This window comes from Anas acuta, chromosome Z (assembly GCF_963932015.1).
Source record: "Anas acuta chromosome Z, bAnaAcu1.1, whole genome shotgun sequence".
Taxonomy (NCBI): Eukaryota; Metazoa; Chordata; class Aves; order Anseriformes; family Anatidae; genus Anas; species Anas acuta.
In genome coordinates, this window is record NC_089017.1 from 45,471,297 (window position 1) to 45,486,814 (window position 15,518).

At 42.1% G+C, this 15,518-nt stretch overlaps 1 protein-coding gene across 3 annotated transcripts in view; it reads right to left on the reverse strand.

Moving 5' to 3' along the window:
- Positions 1-14,191, reverse strand: part of MEGF10 (multiple EGF like domains 10) — a 100,755-nt gene extending 86,564 nt beyond the window's left edge. For 2 of the 3 annotated variants that reach the window (XM_068666690.1, XM_068666692.1), the window contains exons 1-2: positions 14,078-14,191; positions 2,645-2,746 (exon numbers count right to left, since the gene is read on the reverse strand). The gene's annotated coding sequence lies outside the window, so the exon portion shown is untranslated. Of the gene's footprint in view, positions 1-2,644; positions 2,747-11,664; positions 11,685-14,077 lie in introns of those variants that run through there. The other variant, XM_068666691.1, reaches the window with a different exon arrangement.
- Positions 14,192-15,518: the final 1,327 nt, after the last annotated feature.

Consider the following 15,518-nt stretch of genomic DNA (forward strand, 5'->3'; position numbering starts at 1 on the left):
AATTTGGGATGAAACCTGAATTAAGTCATGAAACTTCTTATTCCCTCTGAAATACAGAGCAGCCCAACAGCTCAAAGCTGCCAACATTTGCCAGGTCACTTGGCTGACTGCAGCAGTGATGCCCCAGGCATCTTAACTGGGCACTTCATGCAGGGGTAGCAAACCTAACTGCAGTTACGCAGGTAAGGTAAAAGCCCATGTTAGTGGGAGCAATCATAGAAGCCACCCTGAAGAACTGCGGGATGCTAGGAGGAAGCACATCCCTCCTCCTGCCCATGGCGATACGCTGGATGATGCTGACAGCTGACTTCTTATAACTGAAGACCCAGTTTCATGGTAATGACACCTATGACAACTCCACACCTAGGCTGGTGTATGACCACTGTTACAGTGTTTTTACTACCAGCTGATACTCTTTTGTCTCTAAAATCCAAATGATTCACATCTACTAGTCCTGACATAGCAAAATGACTCAGCTTACTCAGGCATTCTCCCTCAACTAACTGCTCTTTTCCAATTTCACACAGCCTTTTTACTAAATGCACAGAAATGTATGTTGCTATTGTTACCAAGGAAGATGGACAGGCCAGCTGCCATATTGCTTAAAATTGCTTCTTTTCATCCAGTTCATCCAGTAAGGAGCAAGGGATTATTTGACCTTCCTCACTGATTTTCTGCTCTGTGCTAGCAAGTCAGAAGAAAGGTAGGAATGCGTAGAAGAGCAACAAAAACTCTACCAATATCCGTTGCATCCTCTCCTGAAAGGCACCAGGATGTCCTTATGTTGAAAGCCAAAAAAAAAGCTGTCTACCATGGGCTGGGACAAAAGACAGTCACTTCATCCGACCCAATCTATCAGCTGCCTCATGAACTAATCTATGAATAAACCTTTCTTCTCTTTGGAGGGCAGACTGGGACACTCCAATTCACTCCCTTCATGACAATAAGTGAACATTTTTTGGAAAGTCTTCCCCACTGGCTGAGATGAGCCAGGGCAGATGCTCTCTGCTACTGTCTGAAGGTCTTTGTTGTGCTCTCAGGAGTCCAAGGCTTCTCCAGACTACAAGGAGTTCCAGCAAGTTCCTGCGTAATTCTCTACCTTGCAGGTCTTTTTCTTCTTGTATGCCTTTTGCAAATACCTGATCTCCCTTATTCTCTTTAATTTAGGCTTCACTTACTTAAGCAAAATTACTTTTAAGTGTATGTCATGAAAAAATCTTGCATATTGTATTTTTATCAGCATAACTCCCTTCGATTTATACATTTTTTCCAACACTGTAAGGCTTTTTGTTCTCTAGGCTACTATCAAGAAACACACTGTGTATACAAAGTATTTAAACTTCTGTCTAGATGTTTTATTTAATTTCATAAAAGGCATCAACAGTAGAGCAGAAAATAGAATTTAGGTCTCCTAGTCCCTGTTTTCAGCCAACCCTCAGGACTCAATACCTCCAGCATATTATTTTGCCACATTGTGCATACCATGTCTGTAGCATCATTATTAGAACCTGAAAAGACACGTTTGGGGGTACTGGGCATTCACAAATGAATCACTGCACAGAGAATCATGACTGAGACAATTTTTTAACAGATTTGGTTTGTCTCAGAAGAGGCCAGTAATGCCCCCTTATCTGTTCACTTTTGCATTTCTGTGTTTTTCCCACTGGTGTTCTTGTTGTAAACTGCAATGAAGAAAAACACACACACATGCCTAAGAGAAAACCTTCATGTACTATAACTTTGGTATTTCCCTGGAGATAGGCAATACAGAAGAAAGCAGGGTAATTTTTGGAAGTGTGGTAAGAGACTCCCACAGGAGAGGAAAAGGAAGCTTCAAGTATGTCCTCGCATGCAGCCTCCACAGATGTTTCTGAATTCCACTAAACATATTTGGAGTGACTGCAGTGGATTTCTACTTCATTCCAACAGCTTCCTACCAAATAACAAGAAGCAGAAAGCTAGGAATTTTTTACATTTCTCATTGCCAGGAGAAAAGCATTTCCTCCCTGCATCCCAATACTACTTTAGCAAACCAAACCAAACCAAACAAAAATCTATTTTCTGAAGTTGATTCACTGTCAAAACAGAAATCAACTTGTAAAAGGGTGGGGTGTGCATAGAAAGCTTGACAGTTTTGAAAGACTGAAAAAAGAAAAAAAAAAATCTGTATTTTAGTGGTGCAGACAAGGACTGCAAATTTGGACTTTTTTCCAAATCACTGCATCCTTGGAGGTTCACTTCACAACTTCTGGCTGTTGTTATTCATACATAATGCAAATTGGCATAAACTAGCATTGAGCAAGAAAGAGTTGAGCACATCTTGAAAGTGCATTAAAGTTACAGAACAACAATACCATTTCAGAGATATGACCAAGTCTCCTGGCTCTCTGAAATGGGTTATGGAGATGGAAAAATCTACTGACAGCAGCTGGGATATTTACAGTGAGGAATTATATTCCTTGCTGTGCTTTTGTTTTGGTTTTCAACAGCTACTCACCCAACCTGCTTACTCAATAATTAAAATTTGATTATTTTGTGAATTCATGGTAGCTTGCCCAGAACTACTGAAATTCACTTCTGTTCAGTGCCATCTTCTGTCTTAAAGTGGTGAAGCCCCGTTGTATACCTGCACAGCAATACTTACAACACCTAGCTCTGCATCCAAAGTGACTCTGAAGCACACAGGGCACTAATGATGTTATGCGTCCTCAGCAGAGTCCATCCCAGAGTTGGCAATGCAGCTCTTCTATAAAAGAAAAAAATAATAATCTCTTAAAAGAGATAAATTGTTCTGGTTGTGGACGCAGCACTGGGATTTATGAATGCTCACATGCACGTTACCCAGGCAAAGTGTGAAGATGGTGCATTCATACTCCTCACCTCATCTACCCCCTAACCACTGATTTCACTTGAGCTTTAACTGGTTTACTCGATGCCAGTGGGAACACCAGGCCATCAGCCTCTGTTCTCTTATGCCTTTTATTTTAGAAGAAATTAAAATAGGTAAAATTTAAAATACGTATATTTGCAGACAGCATAAATCTTCATGACATGTACTCCTCAATTTAAAATACACACTTCAATCTCACTGGCAGATACCCGTCAGAAACAGTTGTTATTTACAATATCAGTCTGGGGAAAAAAAAAAAAAAAAAAAAAAGATTAAAGGATCAAGTTACTCTTCACTTCTAAACAAGCCTGGCCACAGCTGTACACCAGCTTCTGAGCAACTGCTCCGCAAGCACACAACAGGGCTTCTGTCTTCCCGCAGGGTTTGCTCGGGTCACCCACCCGCATGTGGCGCGGGCCTGGGTAGCACCATGGTGGGGCAGGCCAGGCCGTGAGGCGCAGGGGCCACGGAGCCCTCGATGCTGGGGTGCAGTGCCCAGACGGCCCCCATACCGCCCATGGCAGGGGATGCGTGGGCACAGGGGACTGAATCAATTTTTCTCGGATTTTTCTCAATTGCAGAGGCAATCAGGGAGGGCTGACAGTTCACAACAAGGCCCCACAGGCCAGGCGTGACTGATAGGTACAGCGCCCATGCAGGCCACCAGTGCCCAGCTCTGTGGAGGAGATCAGCATGCTCCAGAGGGGGTGGGTTTTGGCTTCCAGTTCTTCTGCTTGTAAACACGACTCTGAGAAACTGCAGTTTTCAGTATTTTTTCTTTCCTTTACACTATGCCAGGAAGGCAACCCCAGGTACAAAGCAGTGGCAGCACCAGACTGGCCAAGGGCTTTGTTATGTCAGGAGAATAAACTATTTCTCAATTGGCACGTGAAACAATCATTTGGTTAAACAGAATCTGCTATGACAATGATAGTAACTAAGTAATAATTATTATAATGTGTGTTACTTGGTCATCTCTAAAGAAACTGATAATGCACTCTTACTTATCTACTTTTTTATTTCTTTATTTTTCCCTTTGTCATTTTTTCTTTATTTTTTTCTATATTGGTATTATTGTTGTAAACCATGATGAAAAAAAAGCACACACACATCAGAGGGCTGGAGCACTTCTCCTACAAAGACAGCCTGAGAAAGCTTGGATTGCTCAGACTGGAGAAGAGAGTGACTCTGGGGTGACCTCATTGCTGCCTTTCAATACTTAAAAGGGGCTTATAAAAGAGGTGGAGAGCAACTTTTTTTTCTCAGGCAGACAATGACAGGACAAGGGGAAAGAGGTTTTAGACTAAAAGAGGGAGATTTAGATTAGATGTTAGGAGGAAATTTTTCACTCAGAGGGTGGTGAGGCACTTGAACAGGTTGCCCAGAGAAGCTGTGGATGCCCCATCCCTGGAAGTGTTCAAAGTGAGGTTGGATGGGACCCTGGGCACCCTGGTCTAGTGGGTGGCACAAGAGAACATGCCAGGGGAATTGGAATTAGGTGAGCTTTAAGGTCCCTTCCAGCCCATGCTGTTTGATGATTCTACGATATATGCCTAAGAGAAAACTTTGATGTACTAAAACTTTGGTTTATTTATATATTTTACATATCAGTATTTATTAAGAAAAAAACATATATATAATAAAAGTATAATAATAGTCACCAAGCATAGTATTTTGCATACTTTCAATGCATCAGAAAATTCCAAAAGATTGGGAGAATCTGACAGCATCAGGCAGGACTGTGGGATCTTATGTCATGAAAGACAGTGACACCAAACTCTATGAAATAAGCAAGAAACATACAGCGCCATCTCAGCATTATGCCCTACCTGTAATTTTTAAAATACGTACTCAAATGTCCTGCTTTTGTGGCCTCAGAAACAAACACGGTACAGACAGATGTGATCTTAACAGAAAAACATACTTTGGACATGAGTTCATTTGTACAAATCCAAATGTTGGTATTTGAAAACAATTTCCTCTCACTGAGAATAATGGCCACATGAGAAAACAGATTTCATATTTGAAGAGTCTTCTTGCTTTGCTGTTTTTAGGAAAAGGACAATTTCCTGTTTCATATGATGTGCACTTTAAAGACATTAGAAATGACATTATAATTTAAGAGATTCTTATGCACACACACACAAAAAAAAAAAAAAGTAATTATATGGATAATTAAAATCCACTGCAGTAAAAAGGCTGTGCTGTGGCCTACAAACATCCTTTAGTGGCAGCACATACAGAGATCACAAGCATCATTTCCATGGCACTTTCAGGAGAAAAGGGAAACCCAGCTCCTACACAGGCTGTCATCTTCCTAACACAGTTTAAAAATATGGAGAAGTACCAAATCCTTTTCTTGAGTACTGTTTGGGGAGAAAAAACACACACCTCCCTTCCTCCTGCCACCAAAAACAAACAAACAAAACAAAACAAAAATAAACAAACAAAAAAACAAACAGCCTATTAACCTATTTAGCCCCGCTTTACTATTGGGAAGCCTTTATTCATCTGACTCACTAACCATTCATCCCAGCAGGTTTCTTTATCAATGGGATGAATTTCTTAGATCAGCTCTCTTGGATGCCAGCTAGGCTGTATCACAGAATCATAAAATCATTTAGGTTGGAAAAGATCTCTAAGATATCTGGTCCAACTTTTAAGCTGGCACTGGCAAGTTCACTATTTAACCATGTCCTTAAGCACTATATCTATATGTTTTTTAAAGACCTCCAGGGATGGTGACTCAACTTCTTCCCTAGGCAGCCTGTTCCAATACTTCACAACCCGTTCAGTGAAGTATTTTAATAATATCCAACCTAAACCTCCCCTGGTTCAACTTGAAGCTATTTCCTCTTGTCTTATCACCCACCTGGTGCTTGGAAGATGAGATCAATCCCCGCCTAACTATAGCCTCCTTTAAAGTAATTGTATCCTCACTATATATTTTTTTCTATTACAAAAACTTACTAAAATACATAACTTAAGTATTGAAGAAGCTGGTCAGGAGTCTAACTATGCTTGTCTTGATCCCCAAAACCAACACCTCCTGGTATTTTCCCAACAAAACTCTTCGGTGTCCTTCATGTGTACTAAAGATACAAGAAAGAAGCAACAAGCACCAAAAACTGTCCAGGGGCCAGGTCAAAATTAGATGGGATTTTTATTGACATACAAAATTCAGATAAAGTCATTAAGGTCTCCACTTTTGACCTTCAACCACAAGCAACTTGTCATTAAAAATAATCTGTGCTGAGTCCATATACAGCCTGCAAGAACACCTGACAGTGATGTTTTTGGTGTGTGGGAAGTGAGGGTGGCAAAAGGCTGGATGAAGCAGGGCAGAGCTCAGACCTTTGTTGGTGCAAGTGCAAGAAACAAAAATCAGCTCTCCAGGCACTTATTAACATACAAATATCAATATACCATGCTTTTTGATTTATCATTTGTACCCCAAACACAAAATACAGCCTAACCCTCTCCAGCTTACTTCTGCTGACACAGAACTCTTAATACAAGCATAAGTAATTTTGGTGAGAGCCTCTCCCAAAAGTATAGACAAAAACCCTCCACTAAAAAGCCTTATGACAGAGGACTGAATAAATAGGAAGATGAATTATTTAATACAACTCCGTTAGTAGTTACATAAAAAAAAAAAAAAAAAAAACTTTCTTTCTCTGAGCACTTCAAAAGCTTTTCTAATGTAAAATATTCACTAGGAAAGTGTAAACAGAGTAAGAATTATGTGTCAGTGTAAACAAAACACAACCACAGAATACAGAATTATTTTTTTATTCTGAATTCTATATTCAAAATTATAATAGTCACAAATGAAAAACACATATTTGAACTTTTCAGGAAATTAAAGGTACTGACCTCATAGTGCTCTGTTTTTATACTAGTACTAATATACCAACAAATAGGCAAAGACCACTGTAAATCACATTTCCCTTCAGCTGAGGGCTTACGGGCAAGTTGAATAGTCTTCCGTCAGAATTCAAACAAAAAAGGTAACGCATGGCAGTATGTGAGGAATGAGGCCAAGGCACCTCTGCCAGGCATGATCCCCAGCAGCTCTGGCCAGCATTGGGTGCAACCGCATGTGTGCTGGAGAAGACAATCCAGCCCTCAGGGCTGCAAAGGCAAAACAGTTGGTATTATACAAATACATTTCTAATTGAAGAGCTTTCCACTCCAGCTGCTGTATCCTATTTTTTAAGTACATTTACAATGGCTGATGCAAGTATGCTGCCTCGGGGGCCAAGATTGCTGCAGTTCACAAGTTGTTAAAGACATTTCTTCATATATCAACTTGAACCCTTTCAAGAGGGATTTTAAGTCACCAAAGAAGTGCTTCCCACAAACACACATGACCATTATCTGTGCATAAGTTCTAGTAACCATAACATGTATGTGTTGACAGACCAGTGTGGTTCTAAGTTCTGTAAACACTCTAGGGGAAATTATAACTCAATTATGCATGCTTAAAAGTGCACTGTATAGAAGCACAGGGCAAAAGTAACTGAAAGATCTGCACGGTCTCTTGACATACTCTTTCTGATTTCCACCATGTCTGTTCTCAGTTCTACATTACATTTTTATTTATTTATTTATTTATTGCTGATTCCTGACAGCAACTTCCTAAAACAATACACAAACCAGTTATGTTATTTTGTAGTACAGTTTAACTAGACCTTGGCACACCTACGTGTGTACACATGGACACATACATGTCTTTTCCTTCTTTTTAACATGCAACTGCTTCTAGCGTATTCACATTCTCAGGGCTACCAAGCTTAGTTTGACTATTGGCTTTCGGAGGATCTGATGCCAGCCAGCCATGCATAATGGCCTCTTTGTCTGGCTGTCACATGAACAGTGTTGTGTTACAATTATTGTCACTCCAGGCTTAAACTGCAAGGCATGCTTTCACACAAAACGTTCACTTTGGGGGCTCTTTTTGGCAGAGCCCTGTGATGAAGACTCTTTCGCTCCTGCAGTTAATCAGTTTAGCAATTCTGAAACTTTAAACATAAGGATTCAAAAGCTGTCATCCAAATCAACTGATTCCAAAACTTCTCTACGTAAAGAAAGGGGCAAGTAATGTAAAATAACCATCAGCTAAATCATTATGCATGAATCAAAATTAAACTCAAGTGCTTAATAAAAAAAAAAGACAGCTATGGTACAAAAGGTCTGAATAAGGCCAACACTGAGTGAAAACAGAAAAAAAAATCAATCTAGTTCACCTTTGCAGTATGTGATGTAACCAGTATACCACCATGTTAGTGGGATCCCCCTAAAATCCAGCTTAGGAGAAGACAAGCACAGCATCACAGCTGCAAATTCCTCCCCTTTGTTCCACCAGCTAACAACCTCATTGTTCCTGTCTGGGTCTATAATGCAAGGCAGATGCACCCTGCAGCCCTGATCTTTAGATATGAATTATGACCACGTCTTAACTGCATGTCACAACGAGACTGCAGCATATGGCTTCCTCGAGCACACGCTGGTTCCTCATGTGAAGCCCCCACACATGGTCTGAGCTGAAGCTGGGGAGCTCTGGGAGAGCTCCCAAAACCTGGGCTAGCACTGCAGCAGAGCTGTGGTGTGACTGCCGAGCTCAGTCAGTGGACAGCATCACCAGACACACTGCAGACTATGGCTAAAGATCTCATCATGACTTTACCTACGCTTTTTTGGTAGTCAAGTATTTTGTTCCAAATAACAGCCTGAGACAGATTTGACTTGAAATTTTCCGTCTCCACCTTGAATATTTTTCTCCTGTACCTTAGAAAAATGCTTGCAAGATAAAATTTATATCAAAATATTTCTACAAGATAAGTATGAGTAACTTAGCAGGTGAAAATATTATTACTTGTTATGTTAATCCTTTAAATTTACTGAGCACCCAATCAGACTCTGTTACAAAAAGATGTCCTGAAAAGTAGATAAACAAGATTTTAGTGTAAGAGAAACTTCAAAAGATGCTGTGCACATGCTGAACTCATTGAGACTCTAAACAGATGTCTTTGTTTTCATTAATACAAAGTCTTCTCACAAGGCTAAGACTGAAATATGTTAAGAACTACATCCTCATGTCTTCACCATCTCTTTGAAACATTTTGCACTGCATATATTTGTTTCATACTGTTGCTTATGGGATATAGTACTACTCACTTTGAAGAGGGCTTATGGGATCTAACCCTGAAGGAGATAAGTGTAGTAAAACTTACAGTATAGTGCTTGCAATGTTTGCAAAACTTTAAAAAACAATGTCTTCTTTCCAAAAGACATGGGAGTGTGCATAAAACAACAAACTACCAGCTTGTTTATTTGTTTCCTGCCCAGTTCATTTTTCTTTCCGTTGTAGTCCCTTAAAGCAACATAGCTGCTGCTAAACCCAGGTTTCATATTCTATCCTACTACTTCTCACAGATGTGTCAGTCACCCTAAGCACACATTATTGCTCTCTTGTTCATGTTTCTTTCTTTAGGTGCATCAACCAGCCCTCCCTGCTCTCAGCATCCTCTGTTATTGTTTCAAGCGTTCCCTCCTGGACCAGCACTGCCCCTGAAAAACACCACCAGGACAGGTCAGGATCCCCCATCTTCATGTCTGGACACCTTCATTGACACCACAAAGCCCTGCTGGTTTTCTCTAGACCAGGCTGACAACTCTGCCTTCTGCATCTCCATAAGCTCATGACTCCTCTGAGCCAACACACAATCTCAAGCTATTTCACTTACTGCCTCTTGGGACATCAAATGAAATTCTTTACCACTAAAGCTGGAGTGCTCTCATCTCTTCTGAAAACCTTCTCGGTATCTGTGGGACACCATCCTTTTAGCCATTCGGGCCAGTGTCTGATGAATCATCTTTGATATAGTTCTCTCTCTAAATATTCCTATGTTTTGAATTCAATTTTCCTGGATGTTTCCTGCAAATGTCCAAATTATAACTTCCTATCCACACACAAAGCTCTTGTGCAGCCTGACACCTTTCTGACCAGTGCAGCTTTTTTTTTTTTTTTTGGTGAATTGGAAATCTGATCAATACTTTTTCATATACCTTCAGAAGACTGCTACAAAGAATATTTCCCCATTTCTATGTGACAACATGTCAGCTTTCACTGAAACACTTCCTGAATTGCTTCCTGTTTTCATAACTCGTGCCTTTCATGGCCTCTTCCCATACCCATCATTTCTTGTATCCAAAAAAGGGGTCAGCATCTTGTTGGAAGGGCCATGGCACCAGCCCTCACTGGTAATACACTAGTTCTGCAGGGAAACAGTTTTGTGCCATCTTCTGTTTAAAGACCCCCACTTAGGAGGAACTGTTAGTACCTGAAAAAACTTACATTAACCTCTTCAAATATTTTCATGATTTTTCTGGACAATACTATGACTGTGGCTTGACAGCTGTTTTTATGATTTCATTGTCCTTCTTTTTTTTTTTTCCTATTGTCTTTTGTCTTAGATTTTAGACTATAAAAGGCAAGATCATTTTTGCTTTTGTTTTTGTGCTGTTATACAGCTCCTGTTACTAGAGCTGCACAACCTACAGCTGTTAGCAGTGCTAGTATTTCTACTTTAAATATAAGATACTTTTATAGTAAGTCTTTGTATTCCAGTAACTTTGCAAATGTTAACTTGCATCTCTTCAACAAAAATAATTTGGTAGCAGCGTTAGGAGCAGTGTTCTTTTACAGCCACGGGAAAAAAAAAAAAATCAACATCTTTTCTGAGGTCACACAGCAAGTCAATGTCAAAGTTATGCTTTCTGATTACCAATCTATATTGTTTCATTGTCTTGCATATTGAAAAGACTCAGAATTAGTGCCTCATTGCTGGCTGTGGACTAATTTCTCTGACAAACAGATACAAAACACAGATAAAACACTAAGAGCTGGCTGTCTACATTTTAATATAAACCTAATGTGTACATCCAAAGAAATGAACCACAAATCCTTACACAAGCAAAACATCAATTAAAATCCAGACAGTTTGAATGGGTTAATTAACAAGAATGCTGACACAATCAATAAAGCTATTCTAGTAAAGCCAATCCTTGCCCAGAATACTCCTCCTACTTTTCTGACAGATGGCTTTAGATCATACATTATTCTTTTCATAAGAAAAACATTTGGAATATCCAGAAACAGAATCTAATCATAGATATCATTGCATTATTTTTTCATCTAAGTTCATGATTCTATTGATTCTAGTGCATGTTTCAAATCTTTGAAGGGAAATATGAGTACCAATTACTCTGAAACCAATCTCTTAATATTAAAAATCAGAACCAAATTGTATTGCTGACAGACAGTTGGTAACATAACTACCATATAGTGAAACCTAGTGCCACTGGCATCGTTCATCAAGCAAGACACCACCTAACGGGAATATGGGTGTAAGAACCTTTACCGTAATTCCACTGCTCTATTCCACCCCACACCTAAGAAAAGGTTCACTGTGGATTTTTATTGCTGTATTCTGTGTTCTTTAAAAAAAAAAAAAGAAAAAAAAAAAAAAAGAAATGAACAAACTATATCACATCCATGTTACAGCATTCTCCACAGAAGAATTAACCTATTGTAATTATGACTAAAATTGTAGCACATGTGAAGAGAATCTTTTTTTTTTTCCCCCTCAAAAGCCACTTACTTTCCCTAATGAGAAGAAGTGAAAGTGCCTAGACAACAAAAAGGTATGTAGAGACATGGTGCAAAACTCCTGCCAAGTAATTTGAATATAAATTTAAGGGACACTTACCAGCTGCAGTCAAAAGCCCACTCCAAACTCTGTTAGATGTTAATCAAACTTAAGTATGTTAATGCGTGGTTCCTGTGCTCTTTGCACAGCTGAGCTAACTGCTTTTGCTAAAGTGCCTTTGCTTCCCTGGGTCTACACCCCCATTTAGTAGAACATCCTTTTGTGGAAAACATGGTTATGAAAGCCACCAATGGCTCACAAGGCCAAAACTGTCACCCCTGGGCTCCTTCCTCCTCCACCTTCTGCCCTCCCTGGATACCTGCCACACAATTCCAGGCTTCTAATCGTGTTTGAAGTGTAGGCATTAGCTATGCACATTTCAGCTACAGCAGCTAAACAGTCATGGTATACAAAAGGGGTGAAAAATCACATAACAGGGGCAAAGGCATCACAGTTTGTGTCTACTGGTGCTGCCTATGGAGGGTTGAAACGCGTCCACTGTCCTGCCCCTGGAGAATAGTGCTAGTATGATAGGCGATTTCCAGGAAAATTAAATAGACACAACCAACTCACTCCCCATAGGTCACTGAGCAGCCAGCAGTTGTGATTTATTTATTTTTTTTTTCCCCAAAATGTGGATTTGAACCAGTGAGGAAGAAATAGCAATTCACTGCCAGTCCTGGGAGCTGCTCAGCTTCCACCAGAGATTCCTTTAAATCTATAACACTAACAAATTCAGCATCCAAAGAACTCAAATGCAAAGTCGTACTGTCTCCAAAGCATTATTAACAATCAGTGTTAGCATCATGCAACTGATCTACCTCTTGTGGGAGTGATCTGCATTTAAATTTGATTGTATGACAACGGCACATGGTGATTGCAGTTGCCTTTGTAAGAGAAGTGAAATACTACATTTTACTAGATTAGGTCTGATGTTCTGAAGCTGTGCAGCCACATGAGTTGTATGAACAACTAGGAACTTGTACCTAAATTACACTGTTTGTCCAACCTATTGGAAAATCCAGACCACACCTGCTCATCTAGCATTTCTGACTCGAGATCAGGGAATCACAGAATATCCTGAGTTGGAAGGGACCCATAAGGGTCCTCAACTCCAGGTCCTGTGGAAATGGAGGCGGAAGACAAAAACAGGCTTCCTAACACCGTTTTACTTGGAGGTCCACAGAGTAGCAACTGACAATTTGCCCACCCAGCCTGTTTTTTCCTAAATTCTTTCTCTGGAGTTGCATACTCCCTCCTCCCCACACACACACTTACACACTTCAAGAAGAACACACATGGCTAATTATGTCTGCTTTCCTCCCATTATTGTGTTATTGGGCACAAATGCCATTTAGGGGTGTTGACAGGGAAACTGATGCCTGAAGCCAGCTTTCAGTTTCAGTCTCACGACAGACATGCTGGTCAGTCAAAGCATCTAAGAGTTTTCCACACGGGTCTGTAGTTTATCTTCTTGGGAAAAAAAATGTCACTCTCCAGACTTTTTCTTTTTTCCAAGCTGGTGGGTAAAATCATTTTTTCCTACATATAGTCATTATATTAATCTGCTGCTGCCAAATCTCAATTACAAACCTGAGAAAGTACAACATCAGACACCTTCAGTACTGATGGCATATTCCAAGTTGAGGTTTTAAACTCTGTCTAAACAGAAGTTAGGTACCCAAGCAAAACTTCAGAGCTCATTTAGGGATACTGAAATTGCACACCTGCTTTGACTACACAAAAACACTCAGAGATTGGCAGCAACACTTAAGTAATTTATAAGATTACAAATAAGACGACATTCCCAGCTCATTCTAGGAAAAGCAGCTGTTTTGGGGTGTTTCGTTTTCCCTAACTGATTTGTACCTACATTTCCAATATGAACCTCCTTCTTGGCTGAAACAAAAAATAGGAAATATTTACACTTCTATGACTGCAGCCAAAACAAAATATGTACGGGATGCCACACAAGTGCGAATTTTTCTAGGCAGCCTGTGCAGAAAGACGTCTGCTGGAACGAAGTCAAGCTATTAGGCAGATGTGCATTTCCATGTGCAGGTCATGCTTATTTACATACGCACACAAACATCCCTCTCCCTCACTGTACGCCCTACTTTCAGTCTCTGTTCAGGACTGCCGAAAGCTTTCCACGACAGCGATGGTGACCTTTGAAAAACAAAATAAAACCGCTCAAACCAGCGCGCCCGAAGCCGGCGGAGGGGGTGAGCTTCTAGCTGCCTCCTACCCCGCAGCGTGGGCTCGGGGGGCAGCAGCGACACCCCCAGACCCGCAGCCCCGCCAACGAGAGCCGGACCCCCCCAAAAAATTCAGCGACGCGGAGCGGGATGCGCGCGGGGCTGCTGCCAGCTGCTCCGCAAGGACGGGGGGACACCAGTGGTCACCGCAGGACCCTTCAGCCCCCCTCCTCACCCCTCCGCACCCCTCCGTCCCGCAGCCCCCCCGTGCCCACCTGCCCCGTCCGACCGGGCTCTGGCTGCCGCCGCCGGGTCCCCGCCGCCGCTGCGCCGGGCGAGGGGCGGTCGGTGTGAGCAGCGGGGCCGGCGGGGCGCTGCCCCTCCTTCCCTCCCTCCTCTCCCTCCCTTCTCTTTCTCCCTCCCTCCTCTCCTTCCCTCCGCCCGCCCCAAACGCCGGCCCGGCCCGGCCCGCCTCCCCCCCAGCGGAAAGACGGACGGACGGACAGAGGGACAGGCGGGCACTCAGCCGCTGCAGGGCTGCACCACCTCCCCAAATAATCCCCGTGCAGTCCCTTTCGAGCGGCGTGAAAATTACCCGGGGAGGCTGTTTGGTAAAAGCTGGGTGGATTGTAGTGCTCGAGGGGCGAAGCCCTGCCCGGACAGACAGACGTCCCGTGCCCCCGCCTCGGCACCGCTCGGGTGGGGAAGGACATCACGGCTTTTCCGCTGCCGTGTGCTCACGCGAAATTAAGTGGGGAGAGGATTTGGGCTGTTTCCCACACGTTTCAGGTGAATCGGACGTGGAAGGAAAATGTTTCGCCAAGCTAAGCAAGCACTGCCTTGCAGAAGAGCCCCAGAAGGACGGACAAACGCAATCCTATCCCCTAAAACTCCTCTTAGCACACCTTCTGCAGCGTTGGTTGATACGCTTTAAATATAAAAAAGCAACCATAAATACCCAGGATAGTATGTAACCTGCCAAATTGGCTGTTGCAAGGAGAAGCCCTTTGCTCAGGGCAAACTGAGCGCTGTTTCCTCCCGGGAATGGAGGTCCGGGCTCTGCTGTTCCCGCACGGGGAAGCTGTGCCAAGGCAGCATCTTCGGCTTCCCGGCAGAGCGGGTGAGTTTCGGCCCGAGGACCTCTGCCGGGTGCGGTGGGGAGCAGTGACACCTGCCGGGACGGGTCGCCTCCGCCCTCCCTCGGGCACAGCGCGGAGCTGCAGCGGCTCCGCGGGCACCTGGAGACCCGGCAGGTGAAGGCCCGCGGGTCTGATTCCACCTCAGCTCTCAGGAATCAAAATCAAAAAAGAAAAAAACAAAACAAAAAAAAAAAGGAAAATCGATGAGCCGAACGCTCTTGTTACGTACACTCCTATTCCCTGTGTCTGATCCTGTTAGAGCTAAGTGCAGTTTTCACAGGATCTCAGAATGGTTTGAAGGGTTGAAGATCATCTAATGCCAACCCACCTGCCATGGGAAGGGACATTCCCCACTAGAAGGTGTTCAGATCTCAAGTCTAAGTGATTTAAAAATAATAATAATACTAACATTAAGATGGCAAATAATAAATAATAATAATAATAATAATAATAAAAAGTTTATTTCCAGGTTGAACCAGATTAAAAATCCTGATTAGACTTTTTAAGACTATCCAGAACTAAGTGGGATTTGTCTGCAAAAGGAGTGTTTCTACCCGAGTGAAAAAGATTACTACTC